The 14944-nt window shown below is 40.6% G+C and overlaps 1 long non-coding RNA gene across 1 annotated transcript; it reads right to left on the bottom strand.

Moving 5' to 3' along the window:
* Positions 1–450: 450 nt before the first annotated feature.
* Positions 451–2454, bottom strand: LOC129824379 (uncharacterized). Its single transcript, XR_008754745.1, has 2 exons — positions 1668–2454; positions 451–1254 (listed from the first exon to the last, which is right to left on the bottom strand). It is a non-coding gene; the product is annotated as an uncharacterized LOC129824379 (long non-coding RNA).
* Between the last annotated feature and the right edge of the window lie 12490 nt (positions 2455–14944).

The following is a 14944-nucleotide window of genomic DNA, read 5'->3' as shown; positions in this document are numbered from 1 at the left end:
TTAGTTTCAGCGCGCAGCCATGCATTTTTCCTCACAGAAACCGAAGAGAAGACGAGATGAGTTTGGTCTGTTTATAGTATTGTAATGAAACAGCAGGGTCGTTACAGTATGCATGTTGAAGGGGTGTGTCATCTACCATCGTTCACATCCCACCATTCATTTCCGGAAGTACTCAAAGAATTTATGAACTCTTACTCACCTCATTTTGTTATAACGTCTTTGGTCAAACAGACGATTACGTGAACCCAGAATGCATTGTATGTCAACAAACATGGCTACACAGCTGGAATTAGCTTAGCTCATCATAATCAGTATAACCTTCAAAAAAGTATTTTACACACATATGTGCCCATTACAATCTGTGCAAGAATCGGAATGCATGATTTGTCACCTAGATTTGAAAACATGTGAATAAAACGGTAAATACACAAATAATTGCCACACGAAACATTTTCTGATAGTGATTTATTGATACAAGTGGCGCGTGCCGGCAGTCAACCACGTACCCTCTCACTGTAAACCATTCAGTGTTGTTGTTTATGTATGTAGCTAGTGAGCTAAGCTGAAGCATTAGCAATCTTTCAAAAGGAGACAACAAACAAATGTGGAAATTATGGAGATTTTTTAAAAATTCTGACAATGAGTCAGAGTATGAAAGTCAGGAATCAGATTCTGACTGAGTGAGGAGCTGCCCCCCAACCTTGTAGCCACTGAGAACCCTGAATCTGAATTTCCCTTGTCCACTGACGAAGTCCCAGGTCCCTTTGAAGATGCTGGTGGTGATGGTGGCAGACTGACAGTGGATGAAGTACAGTTCTGTGGTAGCTGGAAGGCTGCCAGCCATTTCATCCCTCCTGGCCCTGCTGATTGTGTTGATGAGTCCCAGTCTGGAGTGCAACGCCCCTTGCCATTTCCAACTGAGGCAGAGTGCTTCAAGTTGTTTCTGACAGAGGAGCTGGTGGGAGACATAGTAGAGACCAATCACTATGCCTTGGAGCTACAGGAGAAGAGAGAGCCAGGAGTGGGGGACAACCACAATTTGTGAAATGTACACATTCCTGGTGACAGTAAAGACTGCTTTCTAGTTCTGCTGCTATGACTGCATTTCATCAACGCTACTACCATCCTAAATGACCCGTTATACAAAATAAGAAATGTTAACAGCTGGCAGTAAAGTGGCATGACAAACGAGACGTCCAAGTCCTCTCCACTGTCCATACAGCAACCATGTTGGCCACAGGGAAGGTGGACCACCTGACGGGAGAGAGAAACAAACCAGACAGAGAAACATCAAACCAGACTGCGTGCTTGACTATTACCTCAAAATGGGGGCAGTGGATAAGGCTGACATGATAAACAGCTTTGTGGAATGTACTCAGAAAACGACCAAGTGGTATAAGATATTTCTCCAGGGTAGCGTCAAAATACAACATGCCAATACTTCTGACGCATTTAGCATTGTTTTACAGAGCTAATAGAATAATGTAACTAGCTACATAAGCACGATTGAATATAACACCATAAAAGGTGAGTAACATGAGTAACGTTACCTAGCGTGTCCGCGGTTATACGGAATATACACATATATTATGCTCCATACACAGTGAGCTACGGTAGAAACGGTATAACACGACACAGAAACTATTATAACGTAATTAGGCACTTACTTTGATAGAAACGCAGTCTTGATTTGAAGATGGGTCTCTGTAGTGACGCTTCTAGCGCTGAGACGCTGTGCCACTTGGGAGTCATAAGGCCAGGGTAGCTTCGAAATACAACACATGCTAATACTTCCCTGACGAAATTAGCATTGTTTTCCAGAGCTAATAGGAGAATGTAGCTAGATACCTAAGCATTGAGTATAACACCATAAATGTTATGAAATGAGTAACGTTACATCGCCTGTCCGCGGTTATAAGGAATGTACATAAAAACATGACGTTACAGTAGAAACGACATAACACGACATGCAGAAACTATTATAACGTATTAAGGCACTTTGATAGAAACGCACACATTACCAAAGGTATTATTGGTAACGAAAACAACTTTGATTTCGATGCAGGCGACAGGTGGAAAATATGAACACGTGTATACAGGACGGCAGATGAGTAAATGTCCTGCACAAACAATTGAGAAGTGTTTGGGGAATTTTGTCCGGGTCAGAAATGTCCAAAAAATTAATTGGTCCGCAAAAGTAAAAATGACTACTTTTATGTGAATGAATAAGGCGAAACACACATCATTTCAAACTGTTATTAGAAAATAAAAAACTTGTTAGAAAATAATTTTAAATTGACAAATAAAACAGGCTGCGTGCTTTGGTTTGAGGGCAGCGCAGGTTAAATGTACTGTTACATAACAATCACATTCTGGAATGGAGAGAACGTTCTAACATCACGTGCATAAAAAAACTCACGCTGGGGCGACCGTTAGAAATATTTGGAACTCACGCATGAAAGGGTTAATACATCGTTTGACATGTTTCTACTGACTGTTACGGAACTTTTGGACATTTCTTCACGTTATAGTGGACGCGCTTTGTGACTTTGGAATTGTTTACCAAACGCACTAACCAAAGTAGCTAATTGGACATGAATAACGGACATTATCAAACAAATCAAGCATTTACTGTGGACCTGGGACTCCTAGGACTGCATTCTGATGAAGTTCATCAAAGGTAAGGAAACATTTATCATGTATTTTCTGGTTTCTGTTGACTCCAACATGGCGGCTAATTTTACTATTGTTCTGAGCGCCGTCTCAGATTATTGCATGGTTTGCTTTTTCCGTAAAGTTTTTTTGAAATCTGACACAGCGGTTGCATTAAGGATAGGTATATCTATAATTCCATGTGTATAACTTGTATTATCATCTACATTTATGATGAGTATTTCTGTTGAAACGATGTGGCTATGCACTATCACTGGATGTTTTTGGAACTAGTGAATGTAATGCGCCAATGTAAACTCAGATTTTTTTATATAAATATGAACTTTATCAAACAAAACATGCATGTATTGTGTAACATGAAGTCCTATGAGTGTCATCTGATGAAGATCATCAAAGGTTAGTGATTAATTTTAGCTATATTTCTGCTTTTTGTGACTGCTATCTTTCGCTGGAAAAAATGTCTGTGCTTTGTAGTGCTTTCGCTGAAAAGCATAATTGAAATCGGACACTTTGGTGGGATTAACTTCTCTGGGGCAGGTGGGACGCACGCCACCAGCCAATAGCCAGGGAAAATACAGCGCGACATATTCAAATAACATGATATAAAAATCTAACTTTCAATAAATCACACATGTAAGATACCAAATTAAAGCTACACTCGTTGTGAATCCAGCCAACATGTCAGATTTCAAAAAAGCTTTTCGGCGAAAGCATAAGATACTATTATCTGATGATTTCACAAAAGTAAACAAAGAGAGAAGCATATTTCATCACTGCAAGCACGACACAAAACGTAGAAATAAAATATAAATCATGCCTTCCTTTGACTAAATTATTTTGTTGGCACTCCAATATGTCCCATAAACATCACAAATGGTCCTTTTGTTCGATTAATTCCGTCGATATATATCCAAAATGTCAATTTATTTTGGACCGTTTCATCCAGAAAAACACAGCTTCCAACTTTCGCCAAGTCACTACAAAATATATCAAAGTTACATGTAAACTTTACCAAAACATTTCAAACTACTTTGGTAATACAACGTTAGGTATTTTTAAACGTTAATAATCAATCAATTTGAAGACGGGATGATCTGCGTTCAATACAAAAAGAAAACAAACTGATGCAACTTTTTTCGGAACGTGACTCTCTCAAAATATTTACTTCATGTTACTCTCATTTACGATAGCCCTACTTCTTCAATACACAAAGGAATAACCTCAACCGATTTCCAAGGACTGGTGACATCCAGTGGAAGCGGTAGGAACTGCAAGCAAGTCCATTAGAAATCTGGTGTCTCTAAAAAACTAATTGAAAAGACAGTGACATCAAAAAAACAAATTCTGAATGGTTTGTCCTCAGGGTTTTGCCTGCTACATAAGTTATGTTATTCTCACAGACATGATTCAAACTGTTTTAGAAACTTCAGAGTGTTTTCTATCCAAATCTACTAATAATATGCATATCTTATATTCTGGGGATGAGTAGCAAGCAGTTGAATTTTGGCATGCTATTTTTCCCAAAAGTGAAAATGCTGCCCCCTGCCCTCAAGAAGTTAACAAGAAGATTACCTTTAAAATGGTATAAGACATATGTATGTCTGAGATATGTCTGAGAGTTCTGGTTTTTGAATTTGGCGCCCTGCACCTTCAATGGCTGTTGTCATATCATCCCGTTAGCGGGATTACAGCCATAAGAATTAACTGACTTGCCTAGTTAAGGTGTAAAAAAAAAAAAATCGGCAAAATCAGCATCCAAAAATACCGATTTTTGATTGTTATGAAAACTTGAAACTTGAACTTGAAATCGGCTCTAATTAATCGGCCATTCCGATTAATCGGTCGACCTCTAATGCTGATATGTAAAATCAGCGTAAAATCATCATAAAGTCCGGTCCTAAAGCAGAACAGCAAGAATGAGAGAGATTGAAGTGGGATAATGTTGCTTTTTGAGTCCGAAGTCAGTTTTGCATTTCTTCCCAAATAGTTAAATTTTATTTGAGTGAAGGTAAACTGATCCTACATCTGTGCCTATTGACATTTTCTACCAAGGGTGTGCAGACTGTGGTCTCGCTCTGTAGAATCACAGAGAAACCAAATCCTCAAAGATATTATTAGATTAGTGTCCCATTATTTACTGCTTTCATGGCATTAGAAACCTGCAGGGAAATAATTGAATCCATATTGTGTCTTGGTTTGTAATGTAATGGATAGAGGGGTCTTTTGAGTCAAAATGTATTAACTGTTTAATTTTCGCTGTTCTCAAGAACCAGTGAAAAAGAGACAGAGAAAGGGATTTTTATTTAATTTAAGAATCTGCTACTAATCATGGTTATTAAATAATGCTTTGTATTTCTCTCTGTCTCTCTCCTTCTCTCTCTTTTCTAAAAAGCCAAGGTGTGGATGTGTGGATTTTGATGAAGCGTTTTGTTAGGTGGTTGTGTGTGTGTGTGTGTGTGTGTGTGTGTGTGCGTGCGTGCGTGCGTGCGTGCGTGCGTGCGTGTGTGAGCATTCATGTGTGATTGGGCTGCTTGGCAGGTAAAAGGCTATGAGTGCAGCCTGTCACAGTCGGGCCCCGATTACTAATAAATATACTGCCACGGACCACCGCTCACACCTGACAGCGCACCACACACACACACTCTCTGCACCCCCACCCCCAATCCTGCCCCAGACACGATGCGAGCAGCAACAGGAGGAAGGAAATACAGTTGAAGTCGGAAGTTTACATACACTGTAGCCAAATACATTTAAACTCATTATTACACAGTTCCTGTTAAAATTCCCAGTATTTGGTCAGTTAGGATCACCACTTTATTTTATTAATGTGAAATGTCAGAATAATAGTAGAGAGAGATTTATTTCAGCTTTTATTTCTTTCATCACATTCACAATGGGTCAGAAGTTTACATACACTCAATTAGTATTTGGTAGCATTGCCTTTAAATTGTTTAACTTGGGTCAAATGTTTTTGGGTAGCCTTCCACAAGCTTCCCACAATAAGTTGGGTGAATGTTGGCCCATTCCTCCTGACAGAGCTGGTGTAACTGAATCAGGTTTGTAGGCCTTCTTGCACGCACACGCTTTTTCAGTTCTGCCCACAAATATTCTATGACATTGAGGTCAGGGCTTTGTGATGGCCACTCCAATACCTTGACTTTGTTGTCCTTAAGCCCATTTTGCCACAACTTTGGAAATATGCTTTGTTAATTTGGAAGACCCATTTCTGACAAAGCTTTAACTTCTTTGGGCCGCAAGTCCGAAGCCGGGCACAATATGACAACAGCCACTTCAAGTGCAGGGCGCAAAATTCAAAATATATTTTTTAGAAATATTTAACTTTCACACATTAACAAGTCCAATACAGCATATGAAAGATAAACATCTTGTGAATCCAGCCAACATGTCCGATTTTTAAAATGTTTTACAGCGAAAACACCACATATATTTATGTTAGCTCACCACCAAATACAAAAAAGGACAGACATTTTTCATAGCACAGGTAGCATGCACAAAGCCAACCTAACTAACCAAGAACCAACCAAACTAACCAAGAAACAACTTCATCAGATGACAGTCTTATAACATGTCATACAATAAATCTATGCTTTGTTCGAAAAATGTGGATATTTGAGGTATAAATCAGTTTTACATTGCAGCTACCATCACAGATACCGTCACAAATAGGACCGAAGCAGCCAGAGTAATTACAGACACCAACGTCAAATACCTAAATACTCATCATAAAACATTTCTGAAAAATCAATGGTGTATAGCAAATTAAAGACAAACATCTTGTGAATCCAGCCAATATTTCAGATTTTTTAAGTGTTTTACAGCGAAAACACAATATAGCATTATATTAGCTTACTACAATAACCTACCACACTACCGCATTCATTCATCAAGGCACGTTAGCGATAGCAATAGGCACGTTAGCGATAGCGAATAAACCAGCAAAAGATATATCATTTTTGACTAACCTTGATAAGCTTCATCAGATGACAGTCCTATAACATCAGGTTATACATACACTTATGTTTTATTCGAAAATGTGCATATTTAGAGCTGAAATCAGTGGTTATACATTGTGCTAACGTAGCATCTTTTTCCCAGAATGTGCGGATATTTTTATGACACTCAACTATTCTGACCAAATTACTATACATAAACGTTACTAGAAAATACATGTTGTATAGGAAATGATAGATACACTAGTTCTTAATGCAATCGCCATGTTAGAATTCTAAAAATAACTTCATTACGACATCCAGCTTAGGTATAGCGAGAGAGTACCCAAAATCTGGGCGCAAACGACTATTTCCCATGTTCGACAGATATATGCACGTCAACTGCGCTTGTCCTTCTTATCGAATTCCGATGCGCATGTTGAAGATGTTAGAAGAACTGTCCACATTTACTTTTCGTCAGCCAATGTAATGAGTAGGCCTAACGAACAGCAAAAGCACACCTATGTCAATCTACTATCAACTGGTTCTTCTGTGCGATAAATAAATAATCCAAACATAGTCTGGGACAGTTGTGGAATGCGATAGAGCCCAAATTAATACAACTATTCGCATGAAAAAAAAAGAAAAAGCAATGAGGCTGATGCAGCAGAACATTTATCTTAAAATGTTGATAAACTCTTATTTCTTCACACTATAAGCAGAGCAATGTGCAGACGGCAGTAGGCTAAAAGCGTGAATTTTCCAAAATGCAATCAATTAGCGGGAAAACGCCATTCTCAAAAGTGACGATAAACGCACTTATGCATGTAATGCTTCATTATAAAGGTACATTTTTTTATGGTGAAAATTATCTTCCCCAAACTTGAAACTCACATGCCACCTGTAACGGTCCTGACCTGTTTTATGTTGTTTTTGTATGTGTTTTAGGTCAGGGCATGTGTTTTGGGTGGGCAGTCTATGTTATCTGTTTCTATGTTGGTTTTGGTTGCCTGGTATGGCTCTTAATTAGAGGCAGGTGTTTTGCGTTCTCCTCTAATTAAGAGTCATATTTAGGTAGGGTGTTCTCACTGTTTGTTTGTGGGTGATTGTCTCCTGTTTCTGTGTTGATGTTACACCATACGGGATTGTTTCGGTTTGTTCGTGTGTTCTTTGTAGTAAGTACTTGTTCGTTCGTTCTGCGTGTGTTATGTCAGTTCGTCGTATTAAGTCTGTCTAGTTTCGTTTTGTTATTTTGTTAGTTTATTAAAGTATAGTTTGTTTCGTTTGTCTTAAATAAAACTCATCATGTTTTCACAACCCGCTGCGCCTTGGCTCGATCACTACTCCTCCTCTTATTATGAAGAGAGAGAGAGGAACGCCGTTACAGAATCAACATAAAAACAGGTCAGGACCGTTACACCACCTATGTATGCCAGTTAGACCTAACACCGGTTCTAAAGCAGATTAATATGCTTAATTTTAGGAAGTTATTTGGTCACTTTAGGTGCAATACAAACCTTATCAAAACATACAGTATAGGCCTATGGCTAGGCTACATGAGGTATTGGACTATGATTTAATAAAGGCCCCCCAAAAAAGGTACACACTCTTTCTTGCCTTACTGAACATATATCATTCACAAGTGATAGGCTAATATTGTCACCCATCAGACTATTCTTAATTGAATCTTGTCTTTACATATACTAAATAATATATGTGTGAAATTAGTTTTGATTTAGAATGGACCATTATCATGCACCTGTCTCAGAACAGGGGCAGGGTGGAAAAAATACATTGTTATCTATAGAAATGGAGGACGCTTTGCCCATGGTTAATTTTCATGCCAGCCAGGTAGGCTATACTCCTGTTGTAAAGCGAAGCAATGTGTCTAATATTAGGAAAGTTGAGAACTAAATATATTAGGCCTATAGAAAGCTGATGGGATCCTCTTTTTACTAGAGGCCATCAAAACTCTGCCTTCTCACGCAATTGCATTGCATATAGAAATGTTGCGCAACATGAGCTCACGGGCTCTCATGAAGTGTTTGATTAGATTTGCCATTACATTTGCATTGATTTCAGAGTGATTAGAGGGGCAATAGAGTCCCGAGTACCAGGCAGGTAGCAAGTTTGGTAGGCTACTAATGACCATCAGCAGCATCAGAGCTTGGAGAAGCCTAGTTAACATGGCTAAACGGTCATGTGGAATTTGACTGTGGTCATAACTCATGACTGTTGGAGTGGTGGTAATATGGTCACCGTAACAGCCCTATTTGTCATCTAATCAAGTATCAGTGTCTTGGAAGGAATGTAGCTGAGAGTTCATTAGTTAATAAAACAAACACCTTATGATATCAAACCCTCCTGCCCTCTGCAAATGTGTAATTTTCTTCCCCCATCCCGTGTTCTATAAGCTAATGGTGAGTGCAGGTATACTGAGTGCACAAAACATTAGGAACACCTGTTATTTCCATGACATGGACTGACCAGGTGAATCCAGTTATAGGGGCTGGGGGCTGGGAAATAGGGGCTGGACAGGATGAGGGCAGGGGGACTCCAGTGTGTTGTGGTTCCAGCCAGGGTGTCTGTTGAGTTCCCATTGGCCAGGGCTGTGTGCCAGCTGGTTGGTGCTGCTTGGCCAGGTTGGACCAGGTGTGGAGTGGGACTGGGAGGATTGTGAGGTGATTAATGGGACAGGAGAGAGGGAGTACTGTGTTTGGGACTGGGGGAGGGGAGTTTGGGAGAGGGTGAGTATTCAATATTTCAAAATGAACATTCATGAGTTCACTAAAGACAAAAATTCTCTTTCCATGCATTAACACATTTAAGTGTGTGTGTGTGTGTGTGTGTGTGTGTGTGTGTGTGTGTGTGTGTGTATGTGTGTGCAGCACGCCTTCTCTACCCTGGAATCCAGTGTGCTATTGAGATGTAAGGAGTTAGAGCGTTGTGACATACTCTCCTCCAGGGATGTGCCGTGTAAACACCATCATTTGGCAGATGCACGCTAAATAAATTGGCATGTTGCCCCCGGGTGGCACGACACAAACACCATTATCAGGATGGAGACTAATCGTATGTAGCCTCCCATATGAGGAGCAATTACCTCACACAGAATCCACCGGCAGGAGAACAGAGTGAGGACAGGAAAGAGGGGAGGGGGGGTGTGAATTGGAGAGAAAGTGGGAGATAAGAAAGAGGGGTGTTGAGAAGAAAGGGGAGAGGAAGTGGAAGGCAGCAGCTACTATTCCAGCAAAATGAAAGGCAGTTTATACAATTTTAAAAACATTACAATCCATTCACAGATTTCACAACACACTGTGTGCACTCAGGCCCCTACTCCACCACTACCACATATCTACAGTACTAAATCCAAGTGTATGTATAGTGCGTATGTTATCGTGTGTGTGTATGCATGTGTCTGTGCCAATATTTGTGTTGCTTCACAGTCCCCGCTGTTCCATAAGGTGTTTTTTTATCTGCTTTTTAAATCTAAATTTACTGCTTGCGTCAGTTACTTGATGTGGAATAGAGTTCCATGTAGTCATGGCTCTATGTAGTACTGTGTGCCTCCAAAAGTCTGTTCTGGACTTGGGGACTGTGAAGAGACCTCTTGTGGCATGTATTGTGTGGTATGCATGGGTGTCCAAGCTGTGTGCCAGAAGTTTAGACAGACAGCTTGGTGCATTCAACAAACAAAAAATTACACAAGGCTTTGACAGTGTATTAGCTTTACAGCACCTGTATTTAAAAAAAAAGATGACAGTTACAAGGATACATTAATGTAAAGTTTCCCCATCCTCACCTCAATTCAATCTGGAGTCATTGTAGTGGAGGGCCGTTACATCCAAACCTCACTATTATTTCCTGTGTTATTGCCTGCTCAGTCGCTCCCTCACCAGTCTCTCGCTCGGCGGATACGATTAAGGAGGATGAATAAAATATCATTTCTCACCATGATGGACAGGAGGAAAAGAGGAGTGGAGCTGGTTTAATCTCCTTCAGATGGAGGGAGTGAGGGACAGCAGCTGAAAGAAGGGAAATACATAATTTCCATGGATACAGCTCATAAATTAATAGTCTTTTGAATGGCCTTTTGGATAAGATAAGAAGCATTACATTAAGAGGAGGGCTGTATAAAAGACTACACATGGCTGAAAAACCAGGGGTGACTTATTCAAATTGCTCACTCTCTCTCGTTAAAGTGAAAATAAATGTTCACTGTGAGAGGAGAGGATGGTCAGGGTACTTTGCGAGGGTACAGAGGGAGGGGTAACTGGAGAGTAAAATTACAGAAAATAAGATGCAGCGAGAAAGCCAAAAAGAGACTGTGCAGTTGAGGAAGACAGAGAGCGAGAACAAGAGATGAAGAGACATAGTAACTGTCACGTCCTGACCATAGTTTGCTTTGTATGTTTCTTTGTTTTGTTTGGTCAGGGTGTGATGTGAGTGGGCATTCTATGTTGTATGTCTAGTTTGTCTATTTCTATGTGTTTGGCCTGATATGGTTCTCAATCAGAGGCAGGTGTCAGTCGTTGTCTCTAATTGGGAGCCATATTTAGGTAGCCTGTTTTGTATTGTGGGTTGTGGGTGATTGTTCCTGTGTTCACTATACAGGACTGTTACCGTTTCGTTCGTTTCACTTTGTTGTTTTGTTCAGTGTTCATTTTGCTTTATTAAAATATGGACACTTACCACGCTGCGCATTGGTCCTCCAATCCTTCCTACTACTCCTCCTCAGAAGAGGAGGAAGACGAGCGTTACAGTAACAGAGTTGAAAAGTAGACGGACTGGCTAAGAGATGAAGAGACATAGTAACAGAGGTGAAAAGTAGACGGACTGGCTAAGAGGTGAAGAGACATAGTAACAGAGGTGAAAAGTAGACGGACTGGCTAAGAGGTGAAGAGACATAGTAACAGAGCTGAAAAGTAGACGGACTGGCTAAGAGATGAAGAGACATAGTAACAGAGGTGAAAAGTAGATGAACTGGCTAAGAGATGAAAAGTAGACGGACTGGCTAAGAGGTGAAGAGACATAGTAACAGAGGTGAAAAGTAGATGGACTGGCTAAGAGATGAAGAGACATAGTAACAGAGGTGAAACGTAGATGGACTGGCTAAGAGATGAAGAGACATAGTAACAGAGGTGAAAAGTAGACAGACTGGCTAAGAGATAAAGAGACATAGTAACAGAGGTGTAAAGTAGACGGACTGGCTAAGAGATGAAGAGACATAGTAACAGAGGTGTAAAGTAGACGGACTGGCTAAGAGATGAAGAGACATAGTAACAGAGGTGAAAAGTAGACGGACTGGCTAAGAGGTGAAGAGACAAAGTAACAGAGCTGAAAAGTAGACGGACTGGCTAAGAGATGAAGACACATAGTAACAGAGGTGAAAAGTAGATGGACTGGCTAAGAGATGAAGAGACATAGTAACAGAGGTGAAAAGTAGATGGACTGGCTAAGAGATGAAGAGACATAGTAACAGAGCTCAAAAGTAGATGAACTGGCTAAGAGATGAAAAGTAGACGGACTGGCTAAGAGGTGAAGACACATAGTAACAGAGGTGAACAGTAGATGGACTGGCTAAGAGATGAAGAGACATAGTAACAGAGGTGAAAAGTAGATGGACTGGCTAAGAGATGAAGAGACATAGTAACAGAGCTGAAAAGTAGACGGACTGGCTAAGAGATGAAGAGACATAGTAACAGAGGTGAAAAGTAGATGGACTGGCTAAGAGATGAAAAGTAGACGGACTGGCTAAGAGATGAAGAGACATAGTAACAGAGGTGAAAAGTAGACAGACTGGCTAAGAGATGAAGAGACATAGTAACAGAGGTGAAAAGTAGATGGACTGGCTAAGAGATGAAAAGTAGACGGACTGGCTAAGAGGTGAAGAGACATAGTAACAGAGGTGAAAAGTAGACGGACTGGCTAAGAGGTGAAGAGACATAGTAACAGAGGTGAAAAGTAGACGGACTGGCTAAGAGGTGAAGAGACATAGTAACAGAGGTGAAAAGTAGACGGACTGGCTAAGAGGTGAAGAGACATAGTAACAGAGGTGAAAAGTAGACGGACTGGCTAAGAGGTGAAGAGACATAGTAACAGAGGTGAAAAGTAGACGGACTGGCTAAGAGGTGAAGAGACATAGTAACAGAGGTGAAAAGTAGATGGACTGGCTAAGAGATGAAAAGTAGATGGACTGGCTAAGAGGTGAAGAGACATAGTAACAGAGGTGAAAAGTAGACGGACTGGCTAAGAGGTGAAGAGACATAGTAACAGAGGTGAAAAGTAGATGGACTGGCTAAGAGATGAAGAGACATAGTAACAGAGGTGAAAAGTAGACAGACTGGCTAAGAGGTGAAGAGACATAGTAACAGAGGTGAAAAGTAGATGGACTGGCTAAGAGGTGAAAAGACATAGTAACAGAGCTGAAAAGTAGACGGACTGACTAAGAGATGAAGAGACATAGTAACAGAGGTGTAAAGTAGACGGACTGGCTAAGAGATGAAGAGACATAGTAACAGAGGTGAAAAGTAGACGGACTGGCTAAGAGGTGAAGAGACATAGTAACAGAGGTGAAAAGTAGACGGACTGGCTAAGAGGTGAAGAGACATAGTAACAGAGCTGAAAAGTAGACGGACTGGCTAAGAGATGAAGAGACATAGTAACAGAGGTGAAAAGTAGATGAACTGGCTAAGAGATGAAAAGTAGACGGACTGGCTAAGAGGTGAAGAGACATAGTAACAGAGGTGAAAAGTAGATGGACTGGCTAAGAGATGAAGAGACATAGTAACAGAGGTGAAAAGTAGATGGACTGGCTAAGAGATGAAGAAACATGGTAACAGAGGTGAAAAGTAGACAGACTGGCTAAGAGATAAAGAGACATAATAACAGAGGTGAAAAGTAGACGGACTGGCTAAGAGGTGAAGAGACATAGTAACAGAGCTGAAAAGTAGACGGACTGGCTAAGAGGTGAAGAGACATAGTAACAGAGGTGAAAAGTAGATGGACTGGCTAAGAGATGAAAAGTAGATGGACTGGCTAAGAGATGAAGAGACATAGTAACAGAGGTGAAAAGTAGATGGACTGGCTAAGAGATGAAGAGACATAGTAACAGAGCTGAAAAGTAGACGGACTGGCTAAGAGATGAAGAGACATAGTAACAGACCTGAAAAGTAGATGAACTGGCTAAGAGATGAAAAGTAGACGGACTGGCTAAGAGGTGAAGAGACATAGTAACAGAGATGAAAAGTAGATGGACTGGCTAAGAGATGAAGAGATAGTAACAGAGGTGAAAAGTAGATGGACTGGCTAAGAGATGAAGAGACATAGTAACAGAGCTGAAAAGTAGACGGACTGGCTAAGAGATGAAGAGACATAGTAACAGAGCTGAAAAGTAGACGGACTGGCTAAGAGATGAAGAGACATAGTAACAGAGGTGAAAAGTAGACGGACTGGCTAAGAGATGAAGAGACATAGTAACATTGGTGAAAAGTAGATGGACTGGCTAAGAGATGAAAAGTAGACGGACTGGCTAAGAGATGAAGAGACATAGTAACTGAGGTGAAAAGTAGACAGACTGGCTAAGAGGTGAAGAGACATAGTAACAGAGGTGAAAAGTAGACGGACTGGCTAAGAGATGAAAAGTAGACGGACTGGCTAAGAGATGAAGAGACATAGTAACAGAGCTGAAAAGTAGATGGACTGGCTAAGAGGTGAAGAGACATAGTAACAGAGCTGAAAAGTAGATGGACTGGCTAAGAGGTGAAGAGACATAGTAACAGAGCTGAAAAGTAGACGGACTGGCTAAGAGGTGAAAAGTAGACGGACTGGCTAAGAGGTGAAGAGACATAGTAACAGAGCTGAAAAGTAGACGGACTGGCTAAGAGGTGAAAAGTAGACGGACTGGCTAAGAGATGAAGAGACATAGTAACAGAGGTGAAAAGTAGACCGACTGGCTAAGAGGTGAAGAGACATAGTAACAGAGGTGAAAAGTAGACAGACTGGCTAAGAGGTGAAGAGACATAGTAACAGAGGAGAAAAGTAGACGGACTGGCTAAGAGATGAAGAGACATAGTAACAGAGTGGAAAAGTAGACGGACTGGCTAAGAGATGAAGAGACATAGTAACAGAGGTGAAAAGTAGACGGACTGGCTAAGAGGTGAAAAGTAGACGGACTGGCTAAGAGATGAAGAGACATAGTAACAGAGCTGAAAAGTAGACGGACTGGCTAAGAGGTGAAAAATAGACGGACTGGCTAAGAGGTGAAGAGACATAGTAACAGAGGAGAAAAGTAGACGGACTGGCTAAGAGATGAAGAGACA

Source organism: Salvelinus fontinalis, chromosome 26, assembly GCF_029448725.1.
Source record: "Salvelinus fontinalis isolate EN_2023a chromosome 26, ASM2944872v1, whole genome shotgun sequence".
Lineage (NCBI taxonomy): Eukaryota > Metazoa > Chordata > Actinopteri > Salmoniformes > Salmonidae > Salvelinus > Salvelinus fontinalis.
The sequence above is the reverse complement of the archived record's forward strand: the minus strand, read 5'-3'. Positions and strand labels throughout refer to the sequence as shown.